Below are 18,498 nucleotides of genomic sequence, written 5' to 3' on the forward strand. Positions count from 1 at the left end.
CCTCACCAGCAACTGAACCCACAACCCAGGCACGTGCCCTGACCAGGAATTGAAAGAGCAACTTGTTGATTTGCGGGACAACGTCCAACCAACTGAGCCACACCAGTCAGGGTTGAAGACTCACATTTTTAAACACAGCCTCAACACCTGCTGTGCCCTAGGCATTGTGCAAAATGTGGGACTCCAGAGATAGTAGACAGTTTATAAACAGCCATCTGCAATAGATGTAATATAGTCCATGGGTCCAAAGAATATGGAGGAATTTACTGTATTTGGGCTGGAGGGCAGGTTTCAAGAAAGAAGTAATGGACATTAATGGAAGGTATAACAAGAGTTCTCTAAAAGGGGAAGGTGAAAGGGAGTTTGTAGTCAGGGGAAACATGGAGGCATGAAAAAGTGCCTGTGAATTCTCCATTTTCAGGTTTGTCCAAGAGGCTATTGAATTTTGAAGCTAGATGGGATCAATCAGTCACATAGCTTCCTCACCTGTTTTTTTGTTTTTGCTGAAGTGGCAAAATCATCAATTTCAGGTTACTGGCCTAATTATTGGCTTAGGTTTTTTTCATCTCCTGATATTTAAATATAGGGAAATTTTGATTAGAGTAAGGGTTTTTTTTTAAGATTTTATTTATTTATTTTTAGAGAGATGGGAAGGGAGGGAGAAATAAACATGATGTATGGGAGATACACTGATCTGATGCCTTTGGCCTGCAACCCAGGCATGCACCCCCACCAGGGATTGAACCAGCAACCCCCCAGTTCACTGGCTGGCACTCAGTCTAATGAGCCACACCAGCCAGGTCTCTCCACCCCCTTGTTAAGGACTCCCAAAAGGGTATTATCAGTCAGACTCTTAACAGTTTAATGATCCTTTGTTATCCTTATCAGTTTTTAATTTGGGAAGTGGTAGGTTCTTAAGAATTGAAATAAAGTTTTTTTCAAGTTACAGTTAGAGCCAAACTATACCAACAAATATAATTCTAAGTGGCTAGATATTTGGGGACCAAAATATGCCAAAATTGAACTGTATTGATTTTAGCTTTTGCTCAAGTAGGAACATATTTGTAAGGTGTTGGGACTGTATTCTCTTGCAGTGACTGTTGGTTTAGAGATATACCTTTAAAAAATTATTTATTTATTTATTTATTTATTGGGAGAGGGAAAGAGAGGGAGAGAAACATCAATGTGTGAGAGAAACATCACTTGGTTGCCTCTTACATGCCCCCAACTGGGGTCCTGGACCACAACCCAAGCATGTTAGAGAGGCAAGATTTCAGTCCTCAGTCTTTGAATTAAAATGCATTGTAATAAAATCCATACATGAAAAGCACCTCCAAGTTTGAGGAGCTTTAGATAGTAGTAAGTGGATGAATACTTGCATATTGGTTAAATGATTTGAAATAAGATAAAAGAAGAAAAATCCTTGAATTTCAATGATACTACTTCTGTCCTTGAGAGACTTGTGAGGCCCTGACGAAGATTCTTTGCTTGACCGAACTTTAGTCAGGCTCTTGGACCTTTTTTTAGGCCTATTTGTGCACTTCCTTGTAAAGTCTAGTTTTAGCAAGAACCCTGTTCAGTCAGTTTAACCAGAATCCTCCCACCCTCCGTATCTGATCAGCTTCCCCTTCCTCCACCATTCCCTCGGGGTTGATGTCTGATTACCCTGGCCTGTCTTCAGCCAGAATTCTGTTAGGTCACAGGTCACTTTAGCCAGAAGCTCTCATACTTACCCCCAGTGTTTCCTCTTAGTAATTTTTCATCACTCACCCCCTTACCCTGCTCCTTGGCTATAAATTCCCACTTTTCCATGCTGTATTTGGAGTTGGCCCCAATCTCTCTCCCCCTCACTTGTAAAATGCCATTGTAGCGGTCCCAATAGCTATCTCGTTATTCCTGAATAAAGTCTGCCTTTACCATCTTTAACGTGTGGCAGTGCATATTTTTTTCATTAGCAACCCTGAAGGAGGTTAGGTGACCTGATTGTCTTCGCATACATGTAATTATTTATAATTATTATTTAAGGTGTTCCCACTCTCCCCTCCCCTCCCCTGATGCTAATTTTCATAGGGTTTGTTCACTGTTTTATTTCCTGGATTGTTAGTATGTTGTTTGCCAAATATGCCCTCAATACATAGATGTATTTTTGGTTGAAGGCTGTCATAGAAAGAATAGTGGCCTATGGGTGGGATGACCTGGGTTTCAGAGTTTTTGGTCTGTTACAACCATGTGACCTTAGACATATCACTTAAATTCTTAACCTCTGTTTCCTTTGTCTACTGGGGGAAAGGAATGCGTATTCCATTGGGTCGCTGTGAGAACTGAATGAGAGAATGGTTGTGGACATTTTCGTAAACCAGAGAGTCCTGTACAAACACTTGCTCATGAAATTCCCAAGCCCAGTATATAAGCTCTTTCCACATTCCATATTGTGTTTAGCTGTCTCACAAATACATGGTGTTAATGTACAACACAATAGATACTTACTGGCCATCTCCTGTGTGTGAAGTGAAGTGTTAGGTGCTGGTCATGGGAAGAGAAAGATGGGATTTAGCGGTAAATAAGACGTGGTCTGTGCCTTCAAGAATCTAAAAATTGGAAACTAGCATGTGACATGGATATGCTCCTCAATAATTGCTTTTAGCTCATTAGTTTCAAGTCCACTGGCTAGTGAAGTTTCAAGATTATTATTTATTTTTTTAATAATATATTTTTCAAGATTATCGATGTTGCATTGTATATAAACTTCTTTAGACGTAGGTGTGAAATAGTTGCATTTGGTATTTATAAAAATTATAAGGTTTATATAGCATGTTCATATATTCAGAACAGCAGGAATTTCGCAGATGTATGCCTCTATTTTTTGGAAGGGGCTGCTTCTGTTGGATGGGTTTGGGGGCCTGCCCTACTTGGTTTTGGCCTCCTTTCTTCCTGCAGTTCCCTTGGGCTTTTCAGGTAGAGATTGGAATGGGGCTGGAAGTGGTTGGCAAAATCCCAAGGCACAGGGAGCCTCCATGATAGGGTGTTTGCTCACCATTCCAGCCTCATTTGTACCCGCCCTCCTGCCTTTTCCTCCCCCACAGAGCTCAGCCATTGTATTTGCATTTCTTTTCTCCCACATCTCTCTGCCTTTGTGAATGCTGTTCCTGTTACTCTGGTTGGACTGCCCTTCTCTCCCCTACCTTCATTTCTTCAGTTCTGGAGCCAACTCTTTCCCTAACCTGTGTGGCCCCTTCCCAGTTTGTTAAGATACCGTTTCAGTGTCCTCTGTAGTCCTTATTTGTAGCCCTTATCAAAAGATACTTTACTGGTCAGTTTTTAGGCCTTTCTTCATCATCAGAGTATATGACCTCTTTGATGGTGCAGTACTATTTTAAAAAATATTTTAAAAACTCTTACCACCTAGTATAGTGCCCAGTATATATTACACACAGTTTTTTTTTCCCCCTTAAACAAACCCATGACATTTTCAAGTGTTTTCACAATAGTAGGTAGAGATATGATTGATTCTTTTTATTCTGCTCTAATTTTCCCCTCCCAAAGACTTCTGGGGAGATACGAATAGCATTCCGTGCACGGAATATTTTGGGACACCTATTTATTGGATCTCTATTTCACAGTTTTGTGGAGACCTTTTTTTTTTACTCTTTCAAGGATTACTGGCATATGCCTCGCACATGTATTCTACCTGTCAAGGTGAATTGTGTTCCAGTTGCAGTGAGTGAAACTGGCATTTCCCTATGTCCCCACCGCTGTTGCACTACAAAGAATAATAGTCAGGAAAGCTTCTTGAGCTTTTCATATTAATACCAAGTAAACAGTTGATTCTAAAGATTCTTCCAAATAATTTGTGTCCTTTGGCATAGTTAGGGTGCTTGCTTCCATTGCCATCACCCTTGTTTTCTTTTATTTTGAAAGGGGAAAATAGTATCTTTTATGTTAAAATTTAGAATGGAACTCTTTGTTAATAAATGAAATTTTAAAATTAAGTCATGTGAAAAGTAATGGTAGAATATAATTTTAAATTCTTTGTTGGTAAATGTGGTTACAGTTACAGTATTAAGTTTAAAAATACTAATGACTTACCAGGAAAATACTACTTTTCTCCAAGATGAGCAGTCTATAAAGGGGGATTTTATAAAATGAGATATGTAACTCCAATTAAATTTCTTATTTCTTAGTTATCTTTCTGATGTTTTAATGTGGATATTAAACTGATAAATTAATGCAAATAATAAACACATTTGGGAGGCATATGGCATATGTGGAGCCTGCGACCCAGGTGTGTGCCCCGACCTTTAGGTTTGCAGAACAACGCCCAGAGCTCGTGACCTATGGGTTTAAAGCTGCTTTTTGCTATTAGCCTTAACGAATTTATTGCTTTTCTCATGAGGTCTGATAGAGAGCTATGCCAGGGGTTTTTCTTTCTGGATTATTTCAAGGGGGAGAGTTTTTCCCAAAGAGTAAATAGTAGTGTCTATTGCTAGTGAATCTGAAGAATATGCCTTTATGACATGGCTATTGTTTTTGAGCATTTATAGGTCAAATTATTTAAGCAGGACTAAGTTATGTTATAATCACTCAGAACATTGTTTATCATTTTATCATTAAATACTTTGTATAATTTTATGTGTGAGAAGTCCTGTTAGCCTTAATAAATTTGTTACTTTTTTTAAATGGCAGTTCTGATATTAACATTTTACTTAGTTCAAAAAGAAACTAGAGAGAAAAGAGTTTTGCATTTAATTATATGCATGTTTTTCACTCATTTGTGTTACTCTTAGTTTTATTATTTTTTTTAGAGATTTTATTTATTTATTTTTAGGGAGAAGGGACGGGAGTGAGAAAGAGAGAGAAACATCAGTGTGTGGTTGCCTCTTGAGTGCCCCCTACCCGGGGCCTGGCCTGCAACCCAGGCATGTGCCCTGACTGGGAATTGAACCATTGGCTCTTTGGTTTGCAGGTGAGCACTCAATCCACTGAGCCAAGGCTCTTTCTTAGTTTTAAATGGCCACAGTTAAAGCCCATTCCAGGTATTGGGGAGCATTGTTGAATCTCAGATAGTGTGAAATGTCATTTTGCAGATGATTGTATTAGGATTAAATACAGTATTTGGAAGAAGGCATGGTTAATTCTTTAGGGGATGGTCAAGAGCAGTTTCTCTGAAATGGTACCTAAATAGGTTTATGTGGGGATGATTGAGAGAATCAGTTATATCAGGATATAACTTCTAATTTTCCATATTCAGTATCTTTAATGAGCCTTCAAATGGGTAGAGACTAATCCAGATTTGGGGACCCTCCTTGATAAAATAAATAAAAAGTTATGAGTACAAAACTAGGTAGCAAAATAAATATTTATATTAGAAAAAAATCACAATTTTTAAAAAAGATTTCATTTATTTATTTTTAGGATGAGGGGAAGGGAGGGAGAAAGAGAGAGAAAGAACATCTATGGGTGAGAGAAACAGTTGCAGTTGATCAGTTGCCTCTCACTCACCCCCAACAGGGACTGGCCCCGAAACCCAGGCATGTGCCCAGACTGGGAATTGAACTGGTGACTTTTTGCTGTGTGGGATGACTCTCAACCAACTGAGCTATGCCAGTCAGGGCGGAAAAGTCACAATTTACAAATTTAGTAAAACAAAATATAGAAAAATAATATCACAAAATAAGAAAAATAACTTTTATTAGTTAACTGCCTGATTCTCTTAATTCTTATCTACTTACATTTTTGGCCGCATACTTCTTGACAAGTTCTTATGTTAATATTTTATAAAATAGGGTTATTGTTTTCTATGGAAAGAATAGAAAGATTATTTACTTTTCCACTAACATGGCTGATCAGAATGTGTTTATTATTATTGACACCTTAGAAAGGTTTCAGATTCACAACTTATTTTATTGGTGATGTCATGCAATATTTTACAATGGGACCCAAGTTTGGAGAAATCTCTACTAAGTGTGTTTCATATGTGAAGTACAGTGTTCTTATATCTGCGCCAGTAGCCTGTGGAGCTCATATGTAGATGACTCGGGTCCTGCACATTAGTGCGAATGATACCAGCTAAGTATCATTTACGTATCATGGGTGGTGGAATTATCCTTGGAAGTCATTCGTTCATGTATTTAGACTAGCAGTGATCTAATTACATGTGGACTTTAGGAGTTACATATACCTATAAAACCTAAAGTAAATATATCTCCTGCGCATCTTCCCTTTATCCAAATGCCCCAAATACCACATGAACCAAGGAGGAAGTGTGATGGTGGGGGCGGGGGGAGTCAGAGAAAACAGTCTTAACTCATTGCACTTAGCTTACTTTTGCAGTTGTTATGAGAACATGACCATGGGAGCACATTGTGAGGACTCCTGCTAGCGCCTTGGAAGGGATCCTGCCATTCAGGATCCCTGAAGTTTAAAATGTTAGTGTCGTGGTAAATCCAGTTCTAGTCTTGTACTGTGATTTTGTGCTTGGATGATTCCATTTGTTCAATTGTGCTACTGAACTGTGCCTTTAAGCGTAAGATATATGCTACTATGCATGTATAGTATGTACTATGCTCTTGTATCTACTATTATGGGGCCTATTTGTGTAAGCTGAGAATATAAATTTAGCAGATGTTGCCAGAATATTTGCTTTATCTACCATTTCTACCTGGAGTCCTTTATCAATTTAGCTCAACAAACATTTATTGAAGATCTGTTCCGAGCTAGGCCTTCTGCTAGGCTCACAAGATGCAGGGATGACTTAGAAACAGGCCTGGCCTTTGGGAGACTCATGGTGCATTGTAAAATAGACACACGAGTGTTGTGTGTGAACAGAGAAGGTGTCCCTAATCCAGCATAGGCTATCAGGGAAGCTTCCTGAGGAAAATGATCCCTGAATTAATACTGTAGGGATGACTAGACATCCAGTGAAAAAAGAAATTTCAGTTAAAAGTGTATGAAATAAAGAAGAATAGTCTCCATCTGATTTTAACTTTGTATTTTTTTTTTTTCCTGGTCAGGCTTGCTTTATTATAAGAATTTAACTTGAAAGCATTTAGACCACAAAACTGCTATGTCACTGATTGCACCGAATGCCTATTGTGTTACTGCTTCACATTTGCAGGCAAATAATGGATTATAGGAATTGCAGGCGAATCTTTGCCCTAGTGTTGACATGTGTATCTGATACAACAATTGTTCCAATTACTGCCAAGGCTGCAGGCTTGATCTTTCATTGCACCCTTTATAATGGGCTGTGGTTTTGGATTAAATGTCAGGGGAAATTCTGCTCTTTTATTTTGAAAAAAAAAAGTAATTCTGTTACAACAAGGAAGTGCATATTAATTATTAAATAAAAAAGCTACCTCCTCTGTTTCTCTCCCTTCCACTATGGGAGGAGTAGGCTTACTTAGAATTGCCGAGATGTCTTGGGTTGATTTCTTTTTTTTTTTTGTAGTGAAGGTTTAAGTAGGGCAGGGCTGTAAAGGACTTAAAATTGAAAATGAAATTTTTAATGTCAGGGTTAGGAAATATCCCCAGTTCATCTGCTAACTTCTATTGCTGCAGTTAAAATTTTTTAGATTTGTTATATTGAATACAGATGATGAATCAATTTCTTCCTTTAATATTGAGAACAACTGTTCTTGGAATAATAACAAGATTTTTCTTCTCTTTCAATATCATTTTTAAGATAGCAAACACTTACTAGGCGTCTGTTTTGTCCCAGGTTCTGTGTTAGGTACTACGGATCGAGGTTGACTAAGACATGATTCATATTCTTGAGTAACTCACAATCTAATAAGAGAGAGAAAAATTGTAAACAAATAAGCATGAGGATGTAATGTTTTAAGTTGACCCTTTATGGTTTAGTAGAAGTGTGATAGGAGGATTGTTGTTGTCTGGATGGGTCCCTCCCCCCAAATTCATATGTTGAAACCCAAAGGCCCAATGTGGTGGTATTAGGAGGTGGGGCCTTGGGGAAGTGATAGGTCATTAGCGCTCCATCCTCATGATTGGGGTTAGCATCCTTATAAAAAAAGACCCCATAGAGTTTCAAATTTTCATAGCCCCTTCCTTCCATGACAGGAGGATTTGAGGATGGAATAAGAATTGTGCAGTCAGTTTTCTGGATGACAGCCTTTACTAGTACCCAACAATGCTGGCACCCTGATGTTAGACTTCTAGCATCCCCAGACTGTGAGAAGTAAATTTCTGTTGTTTATAAGCTACCCAGTTAGGTACTTTTTTTATAGCAGTGTGAATGAACTAAGACAAGGATAAAGGTTGGATTGGTGCTTTATTTGTACATATATATGCATGTAAAAGTGCATATATGTATTTATATATATATAGTCATTCATTCATTAAACATTTTAAAGCTATAATTTCATATATTGCACATTTGCTGTGTGAAAGCTACCTCAAAATTAAGATGCTTTCAATATATGAATTTAATTGTCATAATGGTCCTGCAATTGGTGGTCTCCAATTTTTTAATTGTAAGCTTAGAGAAGTTGTATAATTTGTCCAAGACTTCCTAACTAGTGATTTACAAAAACAAGATCTGAAACTGGATATTTATTCCAAGTCCTGTACCTTTTCCTCTACTATATGTCAGCCATTCTGTTATATTAGGGAGTGGAGTTACAGAAATGAAGATGACAGACACAGCCTCTCATTTAACAAGTGCATAAATATAAACATAAGGTGTTACAGGTGCTTCCAGCTCTGGTGAGACATAGAGAGGATGGAGAGTTTTTCATGGAAGGGTAGGAAAAATTATTATAGAAGAAGTGATGTTTAAGCTCTGTAGATGTTTCTTGGTTGAAATATTGGTATATTTGGAATTACTGCCAATTCAGTTGCTAGGTTCATGCTCATTCTGAGCTCTTCGTGTGCAGGTTTTGGTTTCCTTCTTTTAACAGTCCAGCCCATCGATAGGATTTTGTAAAAGGAGTTACTGCTGTTGCATGGAAATCACTCAGACATTTGACTGTGGGCACTTACTAAAATCTCCTGTGGTTACAGTACCCGTTTACTGTCTGTAATAATGAATTTAGTGCTGGGCGAAGGAAACTGCAGGCTATATACACAGCTCAAAAGCTAGAGGGTGATTAAAGATGAGTAATTAAACTTGAATCCTTCATCTGTAGCTGAGATAATGAAATGGCTCCGATAACTTCACAGGTGTAGAAACTAATTGGCCTTTGTGTGTGAAGTGCTTTAGTATTTTGTAAGGATATGATTATAAAACCTTATGGGGTATTAAATAAATAGAGAATTGGCTAACCCTCTACCTGTTCTTCTATGAAGTTACTGAGTTAAACTTTATAAAATCAAAGTGTTAATGAATGTACTGTAAATTGAGAGGTAACCCAGTTAGCAGTTTGATGTACTAGAGCAGAATTCCCTAATATGGGTTAAAGAGCAAGATGTGCCCTTGCTGGTGTGGCTCAGTGGATTGAGTGCCTGCCTGCAAATCAAAGGTTTGCTGGTTCAATTCCCGGTTTAGGGCACAAGCTGGAGTTGCAGGCCAGGTCCCTGGTCCCCAGTACGGGTGTGCAAGAGGCAACCAACCACACATTGATGTTTCTCTCTCTCTCCCTCCCTTCCTGTCTCTCCCCTCTCTAAAGTAAATAAATAAAATCTTTCCAAAAAAAAAAAAGCAAGATGTTAAAATGTGGAAGAAAAGTTTCAGTGACTAAAGATGTGTGGGAAGCCCGGAGCTAAGCCATCAACAGTTTTCTTTACTATAGACTTCTCATAGCTTATAAAATACTCATTTTAATAATATAACAATGTATCATTTAGCACGGGGCTAAGCAGTGAGGATACCAACATTATTATGTTCCTTCAGTGTAATCTCTCCTCTATGCCTGAGACTTATATATACAACTTCCTATCTAACGTATATCTGTTTGGATGTCTGATAGGTCTCAACAAGTTTATATGTTGAAACCCATGTCCCCAACCCTATCTCAATTAAAAGAGTCCACTTTCTACTTACTTGAGACTAAAAACCTAGGCATCATCCTTGTTTCTGTCTTCTTCACCACTCTTCACAAATCGTGAAATCCAATAGTGAGTCCTGCTGGTACTGCCTACAAATAAATATTGGAATCTGCCTTTGTTTTTCACCTTTGTGAATACAAGTCATGATTCTTCTTTGTAGTAGTTTCCTAACTGACTTCTCTGATTCCTCTTTTGCCATCCCCCCGTCCATTCTCTGCATGGCAACTAGAATGATCTTTTTTAAAAAAACTGAGTTATGTTACCACTTTTGGTTTTTAATAAAGTCCCCAATGGCTTCCCATTTATTCTTAAAATGATAATCTAAATTCCATACTTTGCCCTCTAAAATCTTAGCTAATGTGATTCTACCAGCCTTTCTGATATTTTTCCTAGGCCACTATTTCCATGACTCACAATGCCCTAAGTTACAGTTATCTTTTAATTTCTACTCCTAAGAAACTTGCTTTTGTACTACTTTATTCTGTAAGCCTGGATTACTCTTCCCTCTTCTCTAAATCTTCACATGGTTGGCTTCTTCTTGGCTTTCTGGCATTGGGGAGGCCTTCTCTAACCACCTAATCTAATATAGTGCCTTGTCACATCACATTATTTGTCACATCATTCTGTTACTTTCATCATGGCACTTACCTCTACTCAGTAGTTTTTTTGTTGGTTTCTATTGATTGATTTTGAGAGTATGTTTATTAAAGCTGGGGACAGTGAAACAAGGAAGGACCTAGGATAGAAGAAGCAACAGGAGAGAGCCTAGGTGGAGCTGCTCTGGCTTAATGGGAAGTCAGAGAAACGGGGGCCTTGGGGTTAGTGTTCAGGGGGTAAGCCTGGAATGAGCAACTATTGCCCATTGATCCCCTGCTTGCAAGTCTGGTAGGGACCCTTAGAGTTCGGTTGTTGGTTTATTTTTTTCTTTCACCTCATCTCCCTACTATGAGAGTAGAGATCTTACCTCTCTTGTTCAGTGCTGTGAACTCCCCAGGGTTTAGGACAGAACTACTAAGGATAAAGAAGGTTGTCAGAATATGCTGTTTGGGTGAAGGAATGCAAGAGTAAATAAGTGGGTGAAAGAAACTGACTTATAGAGGTGGTAAGCTGCATTATGGGGAGGCTACTTATTTTTTAATAGTAAAGAATTGAAAAAAATTTGTAATTGAGCTATACCATAAAAATTTACATACCATAAAATTCATCCTTTAAAGTGTACATTTTAGTGGGAAATGGGGATGGCTGGGGTGGGGGGCAATGGTGGGAGGAAAATGGAGACAACTGTACTTGAAAAGCAATAAAAACATTTTTTTTTAAGTTTTAGGAACATAAAAATAAGGTGTACACTTTAGTGGATTTTAGTGTAGTCACAAAGTTGTGCCCCATCACCAATTCCAGAACATGTTTATCACACTTCAAAGAAACCTTGTATCATTAGTAGTCATTCTTCAGTTCTCCCCCTCCAGCCCTGGCAACCACTAGTCTACTTTCTGTCTCCATGAATTTGTCTGCCTTTTCTGGACCTTTCATATAAATTGAATCATTTAATGTGTGATACTACATATTTTGTATTTGGATTCTTTTCATTTAGCATAATATTATTAAGATTCACCTGTGTTACAACATGTTTCAGTATTCATTCCTTTTTATAGCTGAGTAGTATTCCTTTGTATGGATATACCACATTTTATTTATCCGTGCTTCAGTTTATGGATTTTTGGATTGTTTCTACCTTTTGACTTAAGAATAATGGTGCTATGAACATTACTATACAAGTTTTTGTTTGGACATACTTTTCAGTTTTGGGGGAAATAAACCGAGTCATTTCCCCTCCCTTCCACCTGAATCCCTCCCTGGCAAGCATTGATCATTTTACTGTCTCTGTAATTTTTTTTAAGATGTCATGTATTTGGAGTCATATACTATGTAACCTTTAAAGACTGGTTTCTTTCACTTAGCAATATTCAGTTAAGGCTTATTCATGTTTTTTTGTAACTCAATAGCTCATTTCTTTTTATTATTGAACGTAATATTCCACTTTATGGGTGTACCACAGTTTGTTTATTCATTCATCTATTGAAGGCATGATTAAAGTTGATATAAACATTCACAGGTGGGTTTTTTTGTGGACATAGGTTTTAAAATCAGTAAAGTAAATATCTAGAAGTAGGATTGCTGCATTGTATGGCAAGATTATTTTTAGCTTTGTAACGAACTGCCAAACCTTCAGAATGGCTGTGCAATTTTACTTTTGCACTCCTCTCAGCAGTGAATGTGTCTGCATCCTCGTCAGCATTTGATATTGTCAGTTTTGTGGATTGTAGCCATTTTAGTAGGTGTGGTTTTTTTTCATTATTTTTTCAAATGGATTTCTAATTTCTTGCTCTTATTCTTTTCCTTCTGGCACCCCTATGATGTGAATGTTGGAACACTTGAGGTTGTCCCAGAGGCTCCTTACACAATCCTTGTTTTAATCTTACCATAATTCCTCAATCTGATTTGCTGGTAGCCTTCTTTCTTGCTTTCCAGCAGCATGAAGGATTTTTTTACTCTCCTATCGTTAACAATAACAGCAACAGCACTACTACTACTACTATTGCTTTAAAGGGAATGTTAGGCAGAAATGTAAGTGGATATGTTTTTTCAGATTGCTGTCTTGAATCAAGATTGTCTTTTTGACAACAGTATGGTGATTACCAGAGGGAAAGTGGTATAGGAGCAGGTAGAAGAGGGTAAAGTGGAAATAAATGGTGATGGAAAGAGACTTGACTTTGGGTAATGAACCCACAATATGATATAGAGATGATGTGTTATAGAATTGTACATTTAAAACCTATGTAATTTTAGAAACCAATGCCACCCCAATAAATTCAATAAAAAGAAGGATAAAAAAGATTGTCCTTTAGGTACTCACAGTTTTTAGCTTTATTATTTTTCTAGAAGACATTCTACTTGATTTTGATCATTTCTAACATGTTTTCCTGTTGCATAATTACCTTTCTAAAAGCATAAGTGTGCTTGACAACCTTCGGGGGGAATCGCTCTCTAGTCGAATTTTATTTTTCATTAATGGCAGTACTAAAAATTGATCTAAATTAGATGAGGTGTGGGGAGAGGAAATGGAATTAGGTAGTTTGAAGATTGTTTTTAAAATATGTCTACTAATAACTCTCAGTATAAATTAGGCTTGTGTTGTTTCGTAAGAGACTTGATTAAACTGTAATCATATAGAAGGAAAATTATTACAAATAATTTGATAGAAGATAAAAGTAAACATCATGTAGTATTGGGGAGTGGATAAAAGAATGAGCTTTAAAGATTTTCTTTTGTTATCTTCACCTGAGGACATGCTTATTGATTTTAGAGGGGAAGAAAGGGAGAGAGAAAGGGAGAGAAACATCCATGTGAGAGAGTGAGTACCTTTGATTGGTTGCCTTTTGTACTTGCTCTCACTAAGAACTGAGCCTGCAACCCAGGCATGTGCTCTGACCGGGAATGGAACCCATGGCCTCTCAGTTTATGGGATGGTGCTCCAACCAACTGAGCCACACTGGCCAGGGAGAGCTTTAAAGATTTAAATTCTAGATTTAAATTCTGGTTCCTTAATTCACTACTTTTCTATTCTTGAGCAAATCATTTAAGTATCAAGGTGTGTCCAGAAAAAATCCAGCCCTTGTTAATATAATGGGAGTGACATTGATGTAACCTGGCAGCCAAGGAGAGTGGACTGGAATGCATGTATGTGAACAATGATGCCTTCACTGTACTAGTCAGTAGGGGACAGTAGATGCTGTTGAGTGAGCATGTGTACTGTGTGGCCATCACATTCAAAATGACTGAGTGAGTGGAGCAATGAATCCGTGTCAAATTTTGCGTTAAGCTCGAACATTCCTCTGCAGTAACTATTTCCATGATTCAGAAGGCCGCAGCTATGGGCAACTGATGATTGGCAGCTTCATTACAACAACGTGCCCACTCATGCATCACTTCTTATGCAGAGTTTTTTGGTGAAACATCAAATCCTCAGATGACTCAATCCCCCTACAGCCCAGATTTGGCGCCCTGCGACTTTGGGCTTTTCTCAAAACTAAAATCCCTTCGAAAGGGAAGAGATTTCAGACCGTCAATGAAATTCAGGAAAATATGACAGGGCAGCTGATGGCGATTGGGAGAATTGTGTGACGTCCTAAGGGGCCTACTCTCAAGGGGACTGAGGTACCATTGTCTTATGTACAATGTTTCTTGTATCTTGTATCTTCTTCAGTAAATATCTCTATTTTTCATATTACATGGCTAGATCCCTTCTGGACAGACTTCATACTTCAAACCTAAGTTTTGTTACTCAGAAAATAATAGTATGTACATTGTAGAGTTATGAGAACTAAATGAGATACTGCATGTAAAATACTTTGGAGCACAAAGCCTGCAGTAAATATTAGTTAATGTTAATCATCATCATTACTATCCTGATTAGCAGTGTTCAGCCTGAAGTTGACTGGAACTGTGAATTAATAAGTATTTATGAAGTACCTGATCTCTAGTATTGGACTTCAGACCTATGAAAGGAGCTACTGATGTGAATGACAGGTTGGTACTTAGAGGTGGAGCAAAGAGAACTAATGTTAGCAGAGTTCTTACCACTGCACTCAGTAGTAAGGTAGCTATCATTCCCACTTTATCAATGAGGAAGCCGAGGCTTGGTAATGTTAAGTATCTTGGTCAAGATAATGGACTGTTGTTGAATCCTGCTTCTGCCATTTAGCTATGTGGTCAGAGTAATTTGTTTAACCTTATAGAGGTACAACTGTCAACTCAAACAAATTAATGTTAATTTGCTTTTAATTTGGAATATATTGGCGTGCTCTTCAGTGTCAAAATACAGAGATATCTATTCTACTTACTCTTACTGCTACCCCTTTTTGAGTTCTCTATAAATCTCTCCCATCCCCAATTCCTTCAGCTTTAAGATTCTCTCTTCCAACTTAGCAAATAATAACTTTGTTGATAGTTGGATTGACCATAAAGGGTTGAAAGTAAGGGTAATGATGGATGTGATAGTGTTGAGATGGTAAGAACTGACTTACGGGAATTAACCTAGGTGTCACTGTGGGACCTAATCTATTCTTCAGGGTCTCAAGGAGGAAGTAAATGATGCTGTTGAAATTTACAAACATTAGATCAAATTGGATGGGTAATTATAAGGGATGTATGCTTAGAGTTTTTCTTTAGGGCTCAGTTATTTACTTTTAAACCATCCTGTCTTGCTCCAGAAATTGATTGGACTTCAAATATGAGTAAGAGGATTTGGGAAAACAAATCTGAATTCTTAGATATTTATTTGGAAAGAAAAGACCTCAGGGTAATACTATGAATTATCAATACAACACCCCTCATGTAACATATCATTCACATTCTAGTCAAAAAGCTCTGAATTCTCATGTAATTATTATATTGTGTTGGGGCTATTCAAAAGAAATTAACAATTGAATTCCTGTTTTCTAAGACCAAAAATGTGTATAGCTACTTTCATACATCGTTAATGGGATTGTACAAGGGTATAGTTTATTTGGGGATAAAAATAGACCTCATATAAAATATAAAAATATATGTGACCTTTAGCACAACCATTTTACTTCTAGGAATTTACCCTTTATATATGCAGCACTGTTTCTGCAGAAACCACCTAAATGTTTATTATTGGGTGACTGGTTAAAATACATATATATATCTGTATAAGGAAATACTATTCAATCTTTAAAAAGAATAAAGTAGGTACTTCCACTTCAATATAAAACAATCTCCTGGGTATAATGAGTGAAAAACAACACTTAGTGTATTTAGTATGCAACAATTGTGTAAAAACAGAAGCAAGCACACGCATTCGTATGCTTGTGTAGACCTAGACTCTGGAAGGACACCCAAGATATTTCTTCTGAGAGTCCCCTGATACACAGATTTCCTCTGAGATGGGTAGGTGGGAGGGCAGCATACTTTCTGTTATCAAAATGTTTTTCAATATTTGTATCAAATATCTTAAAGTGCCATGTGAATCATATGTATTTGGCCATACACTGTTTGCTGTAAGAGCTTGTATTCATTGATGAGGACTTCTGTGTTCATGCTTTGGTGTTGTGCTTTTGAATTTGAGGACTCTGTCATTTGGTCTTCTGACCTAGAAATCAGGAGCAGTATTGAACACCCCTTTTAGGGTAGGGTGGAGACTGGTAGAAGTTTTAGGTGGCAGTTGAAGAAATAGCTGAATATAGCTTTAAAAAAGAGAGTATTAAAAATATAGAGAGTATTGAAATGGTTAGGTTATTCTGCCTAAATAAAACGAGAGCCAGAAAATAAAATTAGATGGAGAACTTGATAGCACTTTGGAAATACGGGTGTACATGGAAATGAGGAACGGGAAGCAGTCGAAAGTCCATAGGGAGATAAAACCATTTTATAAACATTATCTCATCTCTAAATTATATCCTTTTGTAAAAAGTTATTTTCCAGACTTTCAGAACCAAAGAAATTGATGCCCAGATGACATTTTGTGGTTTCCTATGTAACATAAGAAGAAAATAGCAAAATGAGGACTAGAACCTTGTTTTCTTGATTTTCATTCTAGCCCCACCATTATTCTGAGATCACCTGAATTTTGATATGGGTATAGCTACAGAAAAACAAAACAAACATGTTTTAAAAATTCTGTTTTGAACTTGATGTGTAAAAGCATTTGTTTCTGAAGGATATTTTCTGTATCCACTCTCAGGAGGTGAAGGTCAGAATGGACATTGAAAGAAAGCTTTGGACATTGTACTACTGATTGTTTTTACTGAGTCATTCTGGTTCAGGAAAAGGAAGGATAATGAAAATATTAACGTTTGCATAGCATTTTATAGTTTCAAAAGCTTTTCCCCAAATACTATTTTCTCATTTTGTAGTTGTTCTATGATGCAGGTAGTGGTGATGTTTTGTTATCAATATTTTTATTAGGTTTTCACTGTTAAAGAAAAAAAATAGGGTCTAGAAAGTTGGGTGGTTTGCCTGAGATAAGTGTCAAAGCTGGCCTTTACAAAATTGAACTCAAATTTAGTTTTTTTGTTTTTACCCACCATAAAGTCTTATGAGGTAGATTTACTTAGCTTTTTGGAAACCAATTCTGGGTGGGACCTTGATTGGGAAAACATTTGGAAGCCTAAAACTTCAGGGCAGAGTGGTTCAATAAGTAGATGGTTTGGGGGGGCAGATGAGGCTAGGGCAGGCACAGCCGATGTCCTTGTAGTTCTTAGGTCCTCTGCCAGCTCTTTTCAGAGCAACTTGTCCCATCTTCCGTTGCTGCATTGTCTGAGCTGTGGGCCAATAAGGGGAGTGCACTTAATTTACACCCTGCCTGAAGACGCGCATCAGATTAATTAAGAGAGTTATTTATTATTTTTTTGTAATTAATCACACATAAATTAGTGAAATGTCATTTTGTAAAAAAATGTTGGTGAAATTTGTTTCTTATGCTAATTTTTTCTAAGGGTAAAAAAGCAGGACAATGAAATAAGCCTCACACTCTGTGACTGTAATGATCCTCTCTGTACTGGGAGAGAATTTTGATGTTTAATAGGGTATCTGATTAAACCGAGGAAGAGTTTCCACACAATCAGGGTCCAGAGCCTGATGGTGTCTAATATTTGACTTTTGGATTTACTCTTGGTACACTGGAAAACACTGAGTTGTTTTAAGCAGAGGAGTAACAATCATTTGATCATTGTTTTTAAAGAGACATCTTGGCTGTTAGAGTTGAAGAGCATCCATGTACTCTTAAACACCTGAGCAGAGATTCACTTTTAAATGAGAATAACTTACAGGAAAAAATATCTGTCATGAATTAGTTATTTAGGTTGACTGGTAGATTCTTGTTTTGTCCTCAAAACTCTGTAAAAGCTCCTCAGGTGATTATAATATGCAGCCAGGGTTGAGAACTGCCACTTTATCTTGGGGGACAAGGGAGAGATCTTGGGGTTAAGTTTGGGAGAAGGTAGTAAGTGAAAAGCTATGGAAAGCTTGGAAAGTTTAACTGTTGTTTTTCTGCCCTTTTCAGAATTCCACTTTCATATTCATATGTCCATATGCCTAAATGTTTGGGTGATATGAATTTTTATATTAAACTTTATGAAATTCTAACCAAGATTCTTAATTCATTCTTTCCTTTCTGTTCCTTTTTGTATGAAGAGGGAAAGGGCATATTAAGAAGGGATGACTATGATATGATACAATTTGATGAGAATTTGCCAGCATTAACAGAAAAATCTCTCTCTTAAAGACTTTAAAAATTATTTCTAAGACTAGTTTCAGTTGATCCATTTGAAAATACATATGAAACTTGAGCAAACCAATTATGTTAATGTCTAGCTACTTATCTTGCATACCTAGAATTCTGGATTAGAATTGCTGATGCTTCCTATAATTGGGTAGAAGAACATGTAGATTTTCTTTCTTGTTCTTAGATTATCG

General features: G+C 37.2%; 1 protein-coding gene across 1 annotated transcript in view; it reads left to right on the forward strand.

The window, feature by feature from the left end:
• The window catches only part of MOB1B (MOB kinase activator 1B), a 39,203-nt gene that overhangs the window by 3,156 nt on the left and 17,549 nt on the right, over positions 1-18,498 (forward strand). The gene's annotated exons all lie outside the window — the stretch shown is intronic.

Source organism: Desmodus rotundus, chromosome 4, assembly GCF_022682495.2.
Source record: "Desmodus rotundus isolate HL8 chromosome 4, HLdesRot8A.1, whole genome shotgun sequence".
NCBI classification, from domain to species: Eukaryota; Metazoa; Chordata; class Mammalia; order Chiroptera; family Phyllostomidae; genus Desmodus; species Desmodus rotundus.